A 16,471-nucleotide genomic window follows, 5' to 3' on the forward strand; every position below is an offset into this window, starting at 1 on the left:
CTCCCAATTATATATGGCGGATGTGCACTCTGTGTGTCTTTCTCATTAATATAGGCTGAATGTGAGGTATGTGTATCCAGAGTGTTGTGCTAATGATGAGGTTCACTAATGACTGAGCTACCATTAGCTCATATATTAGCACAGTTTCCATCCTGTCCTTAATTCTTCATTGTGTTCTTTCCTCGTTAACTGCAGCATGTTTTATATACTCTCCCTGAGACTGTTCATGCTTTCTCTCCTGTTCACATTGTTGAGATCTTTTCTCTAAGGCCACGGCCCCACTATTTGGTCAGTATTTTTTCTCAGGAGTGGGAGACAAAACCAGGAGTGGGTGATAAATGCAGAATTGGTGACTTGTTTCTATTAGACCTTTTCTCTGATTGTTCCTCACCTGGTTTTGTCTCCCACTCCTGAGAAAAAATGCTGACCGAATACTGATCAAATACTGATAGTGGGGCCGTGGCCTTATATTGAGAAAAGGAAGGGGTAAAGCATAAAGCCGTCAGAATCAGGAGCGCTGATGGATTTACAACGTTTTTTGCAGCGATCTAGCACTTAGCTGGGTAATGATTTTCCAAACACTGTGCAGCAGCAAAATGGTAGAAAACTTTTAATAACTATTTTAGAAAGTTGCTTAACTTTAGCTTTAGGAAGTCGTTGACCATTATTGTGTGAAGGTAGACACAGCCTTTTACTTTAGTAACCAATCTCAGTCAGCAGCCGCTAAAGCAAATGAAATCATGAAATGCATCGAAAGAAAGGTAGATGCACATGACAAGAGCATAGTATTACCTCTATACAAATCAGCAGTCAGACCGTACATGAAACCCTATAGAGCTAAAGTTATTATGGGACTCACAGTACTAAGGAAGATTAGTAAACTTCATCAGATACACAAATTGGGAAAACCTCTTAAAATCAGCCATCTTGCTCCCATCATGTGGGTGTCCTTTGAGGTCTTCAAAGTTGTTTTCCTAACTGTTACAAGTCTATACTTTTGTTTACATAAAGAAAAAAGTAAGGATCCTCTGATATATATCTCCGGCTCTCAGATGCCCGGCCGCAGGGTGTCTGAGCCTTCCAGGAGAAGCTGTAAATGTTTTTTACAATCTACTTCTCCAATGTCATTTGGATTTAAGCTCCGATCCTTGTTATGATTTCGTTTCATCGTTCACTTTTATTATTTTGGCATTTCCAGTAAGAAATTGTGATTGGTGTCTGGGACGCGGATTCTTCGTTATAAATGTCAGCGTCTGAGATCAGACAATGGTAATAATACATCTGAAGACAAATCATTTCTATAAAATAAAGCTGAAGACTAAGAGCAGTGTGTAAAGCATACGTCGCTGCAATGTGGATTTCTATAGTTTGTTACAACCTTGAGAGACAAGAAGTATAAAATGTTTCTTTTGTCAAATATATAATTGCAGTTCTATCTGTGAAAGATATCTAAAGAAAAGAAAATGTAAGTTACTATATGCAAAGTCTTCTTATTTATACATCAAAGAAAAACTAGAGTATTTATCGAGAAGGAAGAAGAGGGAAATGCAATGAAATGGGAACCAAGGTGGACGGGTAGCAGAACTGCTATAGGGAAGACTTGTCTGGATTCAAGAGATGGCACCGAATGGTGCAGAGAGGAGCGAATCTGTCGAGATTCATCACTCAAATTTGGCTGAGAAATTTGCATGAAGCGTATTTGTTGCAAATTGAATGTTCCTTATTATGCTCTAGACCAGGGGTCTCAAACTCAGCTGGGTATATGGGTTGCACATGGAAAGAAATTTAATTGGGGGGGCCGCATTCTTTGCATGACAAAGTGACATTTTTAGTGATACCATTTTTTTTCTATACACCTTTTGAACTGGTCCTCATCTTGTAGTAATGCCCCATCCTGGTCCTCATCTTGTAGTAATGCCCCATCCTGGTCCTCATCTTGTAGTAATGCCCCACTCTGGTCCTCATCTTGTAGTAATGCCCCACCCTGGTCCTCATCTTGTAGTAATGCCCCATCCTGGTCCTCATCTTGTAGTAATGTCCCCATGTTGTAGTAATGCCCCATCCAGGTCCTCATCTTGTAGTAATGCCCCATCCTGGTCCTCATCTTGTAGTAATGTCCCATCCTGGTCCTCATCTTGTAGTAATGCCCCATCCTGATCCTCATCTTGTAGTAATGTGCCCACCCTGGTCCTCATCTTGTAGTAATGCCCCATCCTGGTCCTCATCTTGTAGTAATGCCCCATCCTGGTCCTCATCTTGTAGTAATGCCCCACCCTGGTCCTCATCTTGTAGTAATGCCCCATCCTTATCCTCATCTTGTAGTAATGTCCCCATCTTGTAGTAATGCGCCATCCTGGTCCTCATCTTGTAGTAATGCCCCATCCTGGTCCTCATCTTGTAGTAATATCCCATCCTGGTCCTCATCTTGTAGTAATGCCCCATCCTGGTCCTCATCTTGTAGTAATGCCCCATCCTGATCCTCATCTTGTAGTAATGTGCCCACCCTGGTCCTCATCTTGTAGTAATGCCCCATCCTGGTCCTCATCTTGAGTAATGCCCCATCCTGGTCCTCATCTTGTAGTAATGCCCCATCCTGGTCCTCATCTTGAGTAATGCCCCATCCAGGTCCCCATATTGTAGGAATGTCCCCATCCAGGTAGGTCCCCATATTGTAGGAATTTCCCCATCCAGGAGCCCATATGTCCTCATCCAGGTGCCCATACGTCCCCATCCAGGTGCCCATATGTCCCCATCCAGGTACCCATACGTCCCCATCCAGGTCCCCATATTGTAGGAATGTCCCCATCCAGATCCTCTTCTTGTAGTAATTCCCCATCCTGGTCCTCATCTTGTAGTAATGTCCCCATCTTGTAGTAATGCTCCATCCTGGTCCTCATCTTGTAGTAATGCCCCATCCTGGTCCTCATCTTGTAGTAATGTGCCCATCCTGGTTCTCATCTTGAGTAATGCCCCATCCTGGTCCTCATCTTGAGTAATGCCTCATCCTGGTCCTCATCTTGTAGTAGTGCCCTATCCTGGTCCTCATCTTGAGTAATGCCCCATCCTGGTCCTCATCTTGTTGTAACGTCCCCCATCCAGGTCCCCATATTGTAGGAATGTGCCCATCCAGGTCCTCTTCTTGTAGTAATGCAGCATCATGGTCCTCATCTTGTAGTAATGCCCCATCCTGGTCCTCATCTTGAGTAATGCCCCATCCTGGTCCTCATCTTGTCATAACGTCCCCCATCCAGGTCCCCATATTGTAGTAATATCCCCATCCAGGTCCTCTTCTTGTAGTAATGCTCCATCCTGGTCCTCATCTTGTAGTAATGCCCCTTCCTGGTCCTCATCTTGTAGTAATGCCCCATCCTGATCCTCATATTGTAGTAATGCCCCATCCTGGTCCTCATCTTCAGTAATGCCCCATCCTAGTCCTCATCTTGTCGTAAAGTCCCCCATCCAGGTCCCCATATTGTAGGAATGTCCCCATCCAGGTCCCCATATTGTAGGAATGTCCCCATCCAGGAGCCCATATGTCCCCATCCAGGTGCCCATATGTCCCCATCCAGGTGCCCATATGTCCCCATCCAGGTGTCCATATGTCCCCATCCAGGTACCCATACTTCCCCATCTAGGTCCCCATATTGTTGGAATGTCCCCATCGTGATCCTCATCTTGTAGTAATGCCCCATCCTGATCCTCATCTTGTAGTAATGCCCCATCCTGGTCCTCATCTTGTCGTAACATCCCCCATCCAGGTCCCCATATTGTAGGAATGTCCCAATCCAGCTCCCCATATTGTAGGAATGTCCCCATCTAGGAGCCCATATGTCCTTATCCAGGTGCCCATACGTCCCCATCCAGGTCCCCATATTGTAGGAATGTTCCCATCCTGGTCCTCATCTTGTAGTAATGCCCCATCCTGGTCCTCATCTTGTCGTAACGTGACATTTTTAGTGATACCATTTTTTTCTATACACCTTTTGAACTGGTCCTCATCTTGTAGTAATGCCCCATCCTGATCCTCATCTTGTAGTAATGCCCCATCCTGGTCCTCATCTTGTAGTAATGCCCCATCCTGGTCCTCATCTTGTAGTAATGCCCCACCCTGGTCCTCATCTTGTAGTAATGCCCCATCCTGGTCCTCATCTTGTAGTAATGTCCCCTTCTTGTAGTAATGCCCCATCCTGGTCCTCATCTTGTAGTAATGCCCCATCCTGGTCCTCATCTTGTAGTAATGTGCCCATCCTGGTCCTCGTCTTGAGTAATGCCCCATCCTGGTCCTCATCTTGAGTAATGCCTCATCTTGGTCCTCATCTTGTAGTAGTGCCCCATCCTGGTCCTCATCTTGAGTAATGCCCCATCCTGGTCCTCATTTTGAGTAATGCTCCATCCTGGTCCCCATCTTGTTGTAACGTCCCCCATCCAGGTCCCCATATTGTAGGAATGTCCCCATCCAGGTCCTCTTCTTGTAGTAATGCCCCATCCTGGTCCTCATCTTGTAGTAATGCCCCATTCTGGTCCTCATCTTGTAGTAATGCCCCATCCTGATCCTCATCTTGTAGTAATGCCACATCCTGGTTCTCATCTTGAGTAATGCCCCATCCTGGTCCTCATCTTGTCGTAACGTCCCCCATCCAGGTCCCCATATTGTAGGAATGTCCCCATCCAGGTCCCCATATTGTAGGAATGTCCCCATCCAGGAGCCCATATGTCCTCATCCAGGTGCCCATACGTCCCCATCCAGGTACCCATATGTCCCCATCCAGGTGCCCATATGTCCCCATCCAGGTACCCATACGTCCCCATCCAGGTCCCCATATTGTAGGAATGTCCCCATCCAGGTCCTCTTCTTGTAGTAATTCCCCATCCTGGTCCTCATCTTGTAGTAATGCCCCATCCTGGTCCTCATCTTGTAGTAATGCCCCATCCTGATCCTCATCTTGTAGTAATGCCCCATCCTGGTCCTCATCTTGTCGCAATGTCACCCATCCAGGTCCCCATATTGCAGGAATGTCCCCATCCAGGTCCTCTTCGTGTAGTAATGCCCCATCCAGGTCCTCATCTTGTAGTAATGCCCCATCCTGATCCTCATCTTGTAGTAATGCCCCATCCTGGTCCTCATCTTGTCGCAATGTCCCCCATCCAGGTCCCCATATTTTAGGAATGTCCCCATCCAGGTCCTCTTCTTGTAGTAATGCCCCATCCTGATCCTCATCTTGTAGTAATGCCCCACCCTGGTCCTCATCTTGAGTAATGCCAGATCCTGGTCCTCATCTTGTCGCAACGTCCCCCATCCAGGCCCCCATAATGTAGGAATGTCCCCATCCAGGTCCCCATATTGTAGGAATGTCCCCATCCAGGAGCCCATATGTCCTCATCCAGGTGCCCATACGTCCCCATCCAGGTACCCATATGTCCCCATCCAGGTGCCCATATGTCCCCATCTAGGTACCCATACGTCCCCATCCAGGTGGCCATACGTTCCCATCCAGGTGACCTTACGTCCCCATCCAGGTGCCTATATGTCCCCATCCAGGTACCCGTACGTCCCCATCCAGGTGGCCTTACGTCCCCATCCAGGTACCCATACGTCCCCATCCAGGTGCCCATATGTCCCCATCCAGGTACCCATACGTCCCCATCCAGGTGTCCATATGTCCCCATCCAGGTACCCGTACTTCCCCATCCAGGTCCCCATATTGTAGGAATGTCTCCATCCTGATCCTCATCTTGTAGTAATGCCCCATCCTGATCCTCATCTTGTAGTAATGCCCCATCCTGGTCATCATCTTGTAGTAATGTCCCCCATCCAGGTCCCCATATTGTAGGAATGTCCCAATCCAACTCCCCATATTGTAGGAATGTCCCCATCTAGGAGCCTATATGTCCTTATCCAGGTGCCCATACGTCCCCATCCAGGTCCCCATATTGTAGGAATGTCCCCATCCTGGTCCTCATCTTGTAGTAATGCCCCATCCTGGTCCTCATCTTGTCGTAACGTGACATTTTTAGTGATACCATTTTTTTTCTATACACCTTTTGAACTGGTCCTCATCTTGTAGTAATGCCCCATCCTGATCCTCATCTTGTAGTAATGCCCCATCCTGGTCCTCATCTTGTAGTAATGCCCCATCCTGGTCCTCATCTTGTAGTAATGCCCCACCCTGGTCCTCATCTTGTAGTAATGCCCCATCCTGGTCCTCATCTTGTAGTAATGTCCCCTTCTTGTAGTAATGCCCCATCCTGGTCCTCATCTTGTAGTAATGCCCCATCCTGGTCCTCATCTTGTAGTAATGTGCCCATCCTGGTCCTCATCTTGAGTAATGCCCCATCCTGGTCCTCATCTTGTCGTAACGTCCCCCATCCAGGTCCCCATATTGTAGGAATGTCCCCATCCAGGTCCTCTTCTTGTAGTAATGCCCCATCCTGGTCCTCATCTTGTAGTAATGCCCAATTCTGGTCCTCATCTTGTAGTAATGCCCCATCCTGATCCTCATCTTGTAGTAATGCCACATCCTGGTTCTCATCTTGAGTAATGCCCCATCCTGGTCCTCATCTTGTCGTAACGTCCCCCATCCAGGTCCCCATATTGTAGGAATGTCCCCATCCAGATCCCCATATTGTTGGAATGTCCCCATCCAGGAGCCCATATGTCCTCATCCAGGTGCCCATACGTCCCCATCCAGGTACCCATATGTCCCCATCCAGGTGCCCATATGTCCCCATCCAGGTACCCATACGTCCCCATCCAGGTCCCCATATTTTAGGAATGTCCCCATCCAGGTCCTCTTCTTGTAGTAATGCCCCATCCTGATCCTCATCCTGTAGTAATGCCCCATCCTGGTCCTCATCTTGTAGTAATGCCCCATCCTGATCCTCATCCTGTAGTAATGCCCCATCCTGGTCCTCATCCTGTAGTAATGCCCCATCCTGGTCCTCATCTTGTAGTAATGCCCCATCCTGATCCTCATCTTGTAGTAATGCCCCATCCTGGTCCTCATCTTGTCGCAATGTCCCCCATCCCGGTCCCCATATTGTAGGAATGTCCCCATCCAGGTCCTCTTCTTGTAGTAATGCCCCATCCTGGTCCTCATCTTGTAGTAATGCCCCATCCTGATCCTCATCTTGTAGTAATGCCCCATCCTGGTCCTCATCTTGTCGCAATGTCCCCCATCCAGGTCCCCATATTGTAGGAATGTCCCCATCCAGGTCCTCTTCTTGTAGTAATGCCCCATCCTGATCCTCATCTTGTAGTAATGCCCCTTCCTGGTCCTCATCTTGAGTAATGCCAGATCCTGGTCCTCATCTTGTCGCAACGTCCCCCATCCAGTTCCCCATAATGTAGGAATGTCCCCATCCAGGTCCCCATATTGTAGGAATGTCCCCATCCAGGAGCCCATATGTCCTCATCCAGGTGCCCATACGTCCCCATCCAGGTGCCCATATGTCCCCATCCAGGTGCCCATATGTCCCCATCCAGGTACTCATACGTCCCCATCCAGGTGGCCATACGTTCCGATCCAGGTGGCCTTACGTCCCCATCCAGGTGCCTATACGTCCCCATCCAGGTGGCCATATGTCCCCATCCAGGTACCCGTACGTCCCCATCCAGGTGGCCTTACGTCCCCATCCAGGTACCCATACGTCCCCATCCAGGTGCCCATATGTCCCCATCCAGGTACCCATACGTCCCCATCCAGGTGGCAATACGTCCCCATCCAGGTACCCACACGTCCCTATTTAGGTGGCCATACGTCCCCATCCAGGTGGCCATTTGTTCCCATCCAGGAGGCCATACGTCCCCATCCAGGTGGCCATACGTCCCCATCCATGTGCCTTACGTCCCCATCCAGGAGCCCATATGTCCTCATCCAGGTGGCCATACGTCCCTATCCAGGTACCCATACGTCCCCATCCAGGTACCCATAAGTCCCCATCCAGGTACCCATAAGTCCCCATCCAGGTACCCATACATCCCCATCCAGGTGGCCATACGTGCTCACCCAGGTGCCCATACGTCCCCATCCAGGTGCCCATAGTGCACATAGCAGAGAATAAAAAAGATTCTTCTCACCTGTCCTCCGTTCCCGCGACGTTCTCCTGCACATGCGGCCCGCAGGTACATAGACTCCTTGACAATTGTGGCCCGGTCCTGGAGCCGCTGACATCAGCGCTGTAGTCCAGTGTATTGCCGCGCAGAGACCGGTTCTCTGCACAGCAATACCAGTGCCAGCCGTCGGCCTATCAGAGGCCAGCAGCTGACATCTGCGCATGGCAGTGACGTCATACACCGCTGCGCTGGGACGCAGACGTCAGCTGCTGGCCTCTGATAGGCCGACGGCTGGCACTGCTATTGCTGTGCAGAGAGCCGGTCTCTGCGCGGCAATACACTGGACTACAGCGCTGATGTCGGCGGCTCCTGGACCGGGCCGCGATCGGGGTCTATGGTGTCTGCGGGCCTCAAGAAGCAGCCGGAGGGTCCGCATGCAGCCTGCGGCCCGCGTGTTTGAGACCCCTGCTCTAGACTCTATTAATAATAAAAATAGGGTGTAAAGAAAAAAGAAAGCCTAACAATGGCCCCCATGACTGCCCTCCCAGTAAACCTATTAGAACCTGTCACAGGTACGACCTGACTGCCATAGGTACGACCAACCAGCTTAACAATCATAACCTGCTACAATACAGAAGTATTGCGGTGTATTGTATGAGTGATCAGCGGATAGCATGGTCAAGTCCTCTAGTGGGACAAGAAAGGTAGGAAAAAAAATGTAAAAATTCTAAAAAAAAAAAAAAACTAACGAAGGTCTCTAAAACGTAATCTCTAGCCTTCTTGGGTAAAATGTATGTAAAATATTAAAAATAATTGAATGGTATACACAAATTGTATCACCACATTGGTAACAACCAAAAATATACAGTGAACATATCATTTAACCCACATTGTAAGTACTGCAAAATAAAAAGACTGCAGTTTTTTGTTCATCCCACCTTGCAAAAAAGAAAAAAAAAAAGAATAAAAAGTTTTTAAAATGACTTTATGTACCCCAAATGGTACCAACGAAAATGTCAAATCGTGCACTCACACTGCTGTGGGAAAACAAAAAATAAAAGTTTTGGACTTATACATCAATCATTTTTTTAAATTTTTTGTAGCTATTTTAGTGTAAAGGAAGAAAAGATAAAAAAAATTCTATAGCATAATAAATGTAGGGAAATATAAAACCCAACTCCGCAGTTTTATTCTTATCCCACTAAATGAAAAAAATAAAAAATCATGCTTGTAAAAATTGCAACTTGTGTTGGAAAAAAAACAAGCCAAGTTACATGTTGCTACATATTTTTTCTAACATTTTTCTATTTTTTCTTGGATTTTATTTTCCAAGCCATAAACCTAACCCTAGCACGGTCCCAAACCTTAGTCCTAACCCTATTCCGCACTCTGACCCTAGTCCTAACACTAACCCAAGTTCAAATCCAAATAGGATTAGAAAAAGTATATAATAGCTTAAAGTTTTTTATAACACTGGTATTTTTTTTTAAACAGGGGTCATTTTATTTTGCATGTGGGACAGCTCTCCCAACAGGTAATTATCTCTTATCCCACAATATCACAAGTCAGAGGAGATGCGGGGAGCTGTGGGAGAGCACGGTACAGCCTTTGTACCCTCACTTGCTGCCTATGCAGAGCTCAGCAGCTGAAGGTAAACTGCTGAGCTCTGCTTTACTCCTCAGGGTCACCGGCTGAACACTCGCTGTGCTTTTGTGCCTCTCTATGAAAATAGAGTAATGGGGGCTGGAGGGAACATTTTGTGCCCTCATAGAATTTGAAGCCCAAGGCGACTGCCCCTGTTGCCCTTCCCCCACTCTAGTACTCATAAGGCTATATCTATGGAAAAATAAAAATGTTATGGACTCAAAAAATAAAAAAAAGAGACCCACTATAAAGGCAAAAATGACTGCAGCGGCAAAGGGGTTAATTCTGGTTCTTGACGACACCAGCCAGAGTGGCCGAAGTAACACATCATCCTTTATTCTACAATGGTCCCCTCCTTATGGTCATTTTGTAGAAAGGATGGAAACTGTCTTCATTCCTAACATTTCCTTTAGTAACATGTCTGCCATCATGGAGAAGAGTCATGTAGTCCTGTGCAGCGAGCTCGTGTCATCCCAGATGTCCTCTGTGGTGGATGACCACCCTAATATATCATCGAGGGTCCAGCTAGGTCGAGTCACCATCACCTGATGCTTCGAGCTACAGATTTCCACAACGTTTCCATTTATTCGGAGACTTTGAAAATTTTTCTTTTTTTTATTAGTTGAATTTACATCCAAATGGAGAGAAGATACAACCGCCAACCTAGAAACATTTCACGTTTTATAGCCAGACATAAGGATTTGTAAAATATTACATTTTATGACAAATTTACTTTCCTGCGGATGTTATAAACAGTAATCTTGTGACAAATCATCTGAGAGCGATGGAGACGACGAGTTCTCTCTGCAACAGATGAACCACCTGAGGAAGAAACGCGCTGTGCTACATGGTATCTACAGATCTGAATCAATCTCAATCTATCATCAGTTAGGGTTGGGTCATCGCTAAAATTTTGCCGGGAAATTCGATTTGTGTAAAATTCTTTCTTCATGACTCGAATTGCTGATAAAAGTTGTTTATTAAGCCCCGAGGTCCCTCCAGCCCCCAAATAATGAGGGGTTAAAAATGAAAATATTTTATGTTCCCCTCACCCTTCACACGTCCTGGCACTGGAGGTCTTACCTGGTCCTCCTCTTGCTTCTTCTCTTTGACTCCATTCCCTCAATGAAGCGATGAATTAAAGATTGAGAAACGGCATCACCTGGAGGAACCTCGTTGTTCTTTCTAAGTAAGAAAAGTGCAATATGAGGATAAAGTCGTAGTGATAACAGCCACTTATTGCTACAATGTAGAAACTTTGGTGTAACTGCAAAGCAGAGCGCGTAAAAGTTGTTTTTTTATTATGTAAGTTTTCCTCTTTTGTTATGTAAGGGGGAAGACCGGGGTGAAAGTACTTTCAAAGCAAGGGATCTGGAACTGCCGGGCCGTACCTCTTGTTGCAGGGGAAAGACAGACTGCAAGCAGAGGAGTCATGTGACAGGGAAGCAGGGGGTGTGTCGAGAGAGAGAGCTGGGAGGTCAGGTGACAGAGGGACTCCTGGTGTGACGAGAGAGAGGGAGAGACGAGGACGCTTGCGCGGGAAAGCGCAGCTGAGTCCTGCGGAGCAGAGCCGTGTGAGAGGGTCCAGGCTCCTGGCTACAGGACTTGGAGCAAGGGATCCGAGTGCAGTGGACCGAAGGAGTCAAGCTGACTGTAGGGAGAAGAGACGCAGGGTCCGTGGAGCTGAGCACGTGAGGTGCAGTGTTATGGACTAGGGGCTCAGCGGGTAAAACAGGAGACCGCCCGCTGCCGCCAGAAGACGGAGCATTGTTTGGGTGGGGAAGCCTGAAGACAGCGTCACCAGCACCAGCTGGCAACTGCCTTATAGAGGATACAAGTCAGCTAAGTGAAAAAAACTGTCGTTTGTTACCGGTTTGACTCTGCTACATCTAGTTAAACTGTAAACTATCAGTTACAGACTAATACCTGCTATTTCCCCATATTTTCCCCTGTTACTCTCTGCCTTGAGATTCATCTTGTTATCATAAACTTTCCCTGTTTATCAACCCTGTATTGGCTGCTCTTTGCTTCTGTGTCACTGCATCTAAAGTACCTGTGTTTCATTTGGCGTAGTCGGCAGGATGCAGTCGTTAGACACAAGCACTGCAGATCAGTCCATCCTGGGAGCCCCTAGATCTAGCTTGCCACTGGGGGCCATGCTCAGCAATCTCCCAAAGTTCACCGGGGACAATATGATGCTGTGGGACTGGGTTGAGAAAGTTAGGAGTATGTTACGTATGCGCCCGATGACCCCAGCTATGCAAGCCGAAATAGCCTTACTGGCCCTGGACGGCAAGGCCCGACAGTCCGTGATGTACCGTCCTCCCCATGAACGGGACACTGCAGAAAAAGTGGTGCGGATACTGGAGGAAATGCACGGGGATCTCACCAATGTAGGATAGCTGAGGATACGACTGTTTTACCAAGTGCAGCAGGAGTGGGAGACTGTGGCGCAGTATGTTAATGCCTTACAGAGGGTGCATGCCTATATCACTAGAAAAGACGACATGGGGAATTTGGGAATGGGCCCCCCAGACGTGCTCTTAAGGGACCAGTTTGTGGCAGGCCTCAGGGATGTGCAGCTGAAGCAGGCCTTGCGGGAGCACCTGCGCGCCAAGCCACGTATGACTTTTCTAGAAGTGGGGGCGGAGGCACGTGTGAGAGAGCAGGAGATGGGGGTGACGGCCCTGGCAGGGATGGTCCAGAGTAATGAGGTACCCACCCCGCCTGCAGCTGAACCGAAATGGGCTTGAGAGATGCGGAAGGAGATACAGGAGATGCGGGATGAATGGTCCAGTCTCAAGAAGACCCCTGCCCCGACACCAGAGATACCCAGATCGATTACCCCAGTTATGGAAAGAATTGAATTCAGGATCCCCCTGCAGGAGAGTTCCATAGAGGAGGGAGGCAGCCCTACACAGAGAGAGACACGACCTGCTGGAAGTGTGGAGGCGCAGGACATTACGCCAGGGGCTGTGCTTGCCGAGGGAGGCCCCTGTCGCGACAGCCGTTAAACTAGCGGGCTCCGTGTTCGGGGGACACAGCACGGAGCCTGAGGAAGGGGAAAGAAAAAGAGGAAGTCCCAATGACCTGGTTTCCACCAGCCCAACTGTCTGGGCCGAAATAAGCGGTCGGGTTGTTCACTGCCTGGTTGACATGGGATCCCAGGTGAGTACGATGACAGAAGCCTACTTTCAACAGCGATTTCCAGAGATAGCACGGCTTGAATGGGGACCAGTAATTAGACTCACGGCATGGCAGCTAATCAATTACCCATCCCGGTCGCAGGGGTGGTGGGGATGAAGATACGAGTGTGTGGAAAAGATGTGGGAAAAAAAGGAGTCGTCCTGGTCGCAGGGGGAACCGGAAGTGGACCCCAGGTGACCCTCGGAATGAATGTGCTGAAAGAGATCGGGCAAATCCTGATTAGTGAGCCGAAGGAGATTCCTCTAAACCAGTGGGACCCGCGAACCCCCCAAAGGAGGGTCTTTCAACAACTAATCCGAGCTGCCCAGGCTCAAGAGATGTCGAGAGAAGGGAAGATCCTGGGGAAAATACTAGTGCCAGCAGCTACTTCGCTCACCTTACCACCCGGACAAACTGTACTCACATTACCCACATGGGCCTGCACACCTCTTGAGGGGGTCGAAGTTCAGATAGAATCAACTTCGATGGACAAAGTACCCCCCGGACTCTTGGTGGCTCGGACACTGACCACCGTCCAGGGTGGCAATGTTATAGTGCGGTGTGTTAATCTGGGTGAAGATGATCTTACACTCCCTCCCAGGGCGGAAATAGCCCAGATTCTGGGAATACCAGAGAAGTTGGTGCGACCTGATGTGGTACAGCTATCCGCTGTACGAGGAGACCCCTGGACTCTGGCGGTCACCGTGCCGCCGGAACCCCACCGGGCTAGTGCGAAGGGGGAGGAAGAATCTTAGAACAAATGCGGGCAGAATTAACGAGACTTACACCTCGACAGGTGCAGCAGGTTGAGGATGTGCTGGAGCAGTACCAGGAAGTCTTTGCTTGCCATGAGGATGATTTTGGTTGCACCAAAGCCATTACCCACGAGATTCCTACTGGGAGCGCTGCCCCAGTGCGGGAGAGATACCGGCAGATACCTCCCTAGATGTATAAAGAGGTTAAGGAGATGCTAGCCCATATGTTACAGAATGGTGTGATACGGGAGAGTCAGAGTCCGTGGGCAGCCCCGATTGTCCTGGTCCAGAAGAAAGATGGGACCCTGCGGTTCTGTGTGGACTATAGACGACTGAATGCCTGTACAGTACGGGACTCTTACCCACTACCCCAAATTGAAGAGTCCCTGTCGGCCTTAGGGAAGGCAAGATACTTCTCCTCCTTGGATCTGGCCAGTGGGTACTGGCAGGTGCCCGTGGCCGAACATGACCGTGCGAAGACGGCGTTCATATTACCCATGGGACTGTTCGAGTTCAATCGGATGCCCTTGGGCCTGACTAACGCCCCCGGGACGTCCCAGCATCTGATGGAGAGGTGCCTGGGTGATTTGAACTTCACTGATTTACCTTGACGACATAATTGTCTATGCCGCCACCTTCGAGGAGCACCTCCAGCGACTGGAGCAAATACTGAGTCTCCTACAGAGTCATGGCCTAAAGGTGAAGCCCCAAAGTGCCACCTGTTCCGCAAACAGATCGAATATCTCGGTCATACTGTGTCCGGTGAAGGAGTCAGGCCCACCCAGGAAAAGGTGGCTGCCGTACAGGAGTGGCCTACCCCGAAGACAGTGAAGGACGTTCGGGCCTTCCTGGGACTATCGAAGATTCGTGAAGAACTTCAACCGCATAGCCAACCCATTGCTGGAGCTACTTAAGGGAGTGCCGGCGGGCTCCAAGAATCAGGCGATTCAGTAGGGAAGCAGCCAGGAAGAGGCCTTCCGTGCCCTAAAAATGGCCCTGACCGAGGCCCCAATACTTGCCTATGCGGATTTCTCCCAACCCTTCATACTCCACACTGATGGGAGCCTACATGGTCTGGGAGCCGTGTTATCCCAAGTACAGGAGGGGAGAGAGCGTGTGATTGCGTACGCAAGCCGCTCCCTTCACGACTCCGAGAGGAATCCAGATAATTACAGCTCTTTCAAATTAGAGTTGCTGGCTCTGGTTTGGGCAATGACCGAGAAGTTTGCGGAGTATTTGTCCGGGTCCGAAGTACTGGTGAGAACAGATAACAACCCGCTGGCCCACCTGGAGAATGCGAAATTGGGGGCCCTGGAGCAGCAGTGGGTGGCCCCCATGGCCAGATACCGGTATAAGATCGCCTACCGGCCTAAGGCAGAGAATACTCACGCCGACGCCCTCTCCAGAGTGACATATGAACAGCCTGATCATGACCGCGATGAAGATTTGGAGGCGGTTGAGACCCTTAGCTTCCGAAGTTTTGTGGGACCACTGGCTGCGGCGCAGGGACAGATTGGAGAGACGTCAGACGAACAAGTGCTAGGACGGCCAAGAGATGACTGGATCCGACTTCAACAGACTGACAGAAAAGTTGCTCAATTACGTCAATGGGTGTCTTTGCGGCAAGTCCCCAGTCGAGAAGAGAGGAGTACCCTGTCCTCGGGAGCACTGAAAATTCTGGGACAATGGGAGAGACTGTGTTTGCGAGACGGGCTGCTGTACCGACGGGTACAGCTACTGCGAGAATTCGGGGACACCTGGCAAGTGGTGATCCCAGAGAAGTTGGTCGGAGTAGTGGCTAAGGAGGCTCATGAACGAGGGGCTCACTTCGGACCAGAGAAGACGTTTCAGTGGTTGCAGAGACTGGTGTATCATCCCCGACTGCGAGCAACAATAGAAGACACTTGTCAAAGATGTCGGAGCTGTGAGCTGGTAAAGCCCCCGGAGCAGCGGGTCCCCATAAAAACTATTGTGACTTCTGCCCCCTTGGAGGTGCTGATGATCGACTATTTGACTGTTGGACCAGCGCATCTCGGGTATGAACATTGCCTGGTAATGACAGACCACTTCACCAAGTTTGCGGTGGTGACCCCGACCAGAGACCAGACCACCGAGTCAGCTGCGCAGGCCATCTGCTGAGACTTCATTCGGGTGTACGGCTGCCCAAAGAGGGTTCATTCCGATCAAGGTGCCTGCTTCCAAGGCCGGGTGATGGAAGAGCTGCACCGGTTGTACAAGATTGAGAAGTCACGGACTACTCCTTACCACCCTCAAGGAAATGGGGCCAGTGAACACTTTAATCGGACACTGATTCAAATGCTCCGCACGTTGGAGGAAGATCGGATGGTACGATGGCCTGAGTTTGTGGCCGAGGTGGTGTGGGTCTACAACAACCGAGTGAATAGTACGACGGGGTTCACTCCTTATACCTTGCTGTTCGGACGAAAGGGGCGAGAGATCACAGAGTTAGAGCTGGACCCCGAGGAGGACTACCCACGGACGGGGGTGTCTTCCTGGGTCTGAAAACATCGGCATTGACTGCAGACCCTCCGACGGTTGGTTCAACAAAAGTTTCAGGAGCTCAAACATCATGAGACATTGCCTCTTCGAGGGACAGCTCTGAGGACCGGGGAGCGGGTGTTAGTTCGGGACAGGCGGCCCCGGGGCAAATTGAGTAGGTGGTGGGAACGGACCCCGCACCGAGTGAAGTTCAGGATTGGCGCTGAAGGACCTGTGTATGAAGTTCAACCCGAGGGGGCTGAAGGAGCCCCTACCAGAGTGGTTCATCGTAGTATGCTGCGACCCTGTCTGTCTAAAGATGACGAGGATGGAG

The sequence above is a fragment of the Phyllobates terribilis genome, unplaced genomic scaffold, assembly GCF_046119375.1.
Source record: "Phyllobates terribilis strain yellow unplaced genomic scaffold, ASM4611937v1 Scaffold_8__6_contigs__length_399053987, whole genome shotgun sequence".
Taxonomy (NCBI): domain Eukaryota; kingdom Metazoa; phylum Chordata; class Amphibia; order Anura; family Dendrobatidae; genus Phyllobates; species Phyllobates terribilis.